The sequence below is a fragment of the Austrofundulus limnaeus genome, unplaced genomic scaffold (assembly GCF_001266775.1).
Source record: "Austrofundulus limnaeus strain Quisiro unplaced genomic scaffold, Austrofundulus_limnaeus-1.0 Scaffold1391, whole genome shotgun sequence".
NCBI lineage: Eukaryota > Metazoa > Chordata > Actinopteri > Cyprinodontiformes > Rivulidae > Austrofundulus > Austrofundulus limnaeus.
In genome coordinates, this window is record NW_013953793.1 from 1 (window position 1) to 1,411 (window position 1,411).

Below are 1,411 nucleotides of genomic sequence, written 5' to 3' on the forward strand. Positions count from 1 at the left end.
GATAAATATAATAGTACTTATGTGAAAAAAATAACTGTAAAATCAAAAAGAAAAGGCCAGACTGAGAAGGTGAGGAGTATAAGCAACATTTACATTTAATGAACATCCAGGAACAATTTTTAAAGAAAAAAAAAACAGTTTTTGGAGGCTTGCAGATTAAATTTGCTCAGTATGCACTCAATTTATTTCTTGACTAATCAAAATTACAGTAAACTACAATGATTTGTTCTTTTCCTGATTTCATTTTAACTTTGCCCATAATTTACATTTTATTCTAGTTATTTTATCTAACATTTCTTTTATATGCATTTCCCCAGACTCCATGTTTTGTTCTTGTTTACAATAAAGCTTTTGTTAAAAAAAAACAGACACCCAACAGTGGTTTTTAACTTTATTATAAACAAAAGAATGTGCAGTTTGTTGAAAACAGAGCACACTGTGAGCTGAGCAGGATGTATTTGTAAATTTGAGCCTCTCTAGAATGTAACTTGGGTTTGTACGATAATTTTCCTCAAAATACGATAATTTTTAGCTGCTGATACGATAATTCAACATTTCCCATCTGGCAACACTGCTCAGAGTGGTTGCCTAGCAACAGCGGCCTTTGGAACTCACGGTTAAAAGCAGAAACCAAAGTGTTTTTCTCTTCAGTAGCTGATCAGTAACTGTCGGAGGGAGTGATGTGTTGAAGGAACAAAGTTAAAAGATGTGGAGACAACAAGTCAGAGATTTACTGGAGGCTAAATTGGAAGAAATATTGGAGATCTTTGAAAGAACAACCAGCAGATACCAGGAGGAACTGTTGAGTTTTGGTCAAACTGACGAACAGAACAGCCAACAACAACTGGCCATATTAGGTTTGTATTTCTTTTGACTTGTCTCTCTCCAGTGTATTTTTGATACTCTAGTGCAGTTACTGTTTTCTGCTAGCTACCACAGTTAGCTTCATAAAATACTTGTGTAAGAGTCGTGCGTTTAGCATGCTAATTGACGGAGCTAACACAGTTAGCTTCATAAAATAACTTGTGTAGGAGTCGTGGGTTTAACATGCTAACTAACAGAGATAACACAGTCAGCTTCATAAAATAACTTGTGTAGGTGTCTTGGGTTTAGCATGCTAACTGATGGAGCTAACACAGTTAGCTTCATAAAATAACTTGTGTAAGAATCGTGGGTTTAGCATGCTAACTGATGAAGCTACGACAATTAGGCCACAAGTTGCAGGTGTGTTTTTGATCAAATTAAACTAAGTGTCTGGTTTTATTTTTRAAAAGAAACAACTTACAACCTAAAGTGTCACTCACATTTATTATAAAGGATTTCAGCATTGCAGCTACCAAATCCCAACTTGAACTCCTAACAATTTAACACGACACAAAACAATGTTTAACAAATGATTCAAATATTTATA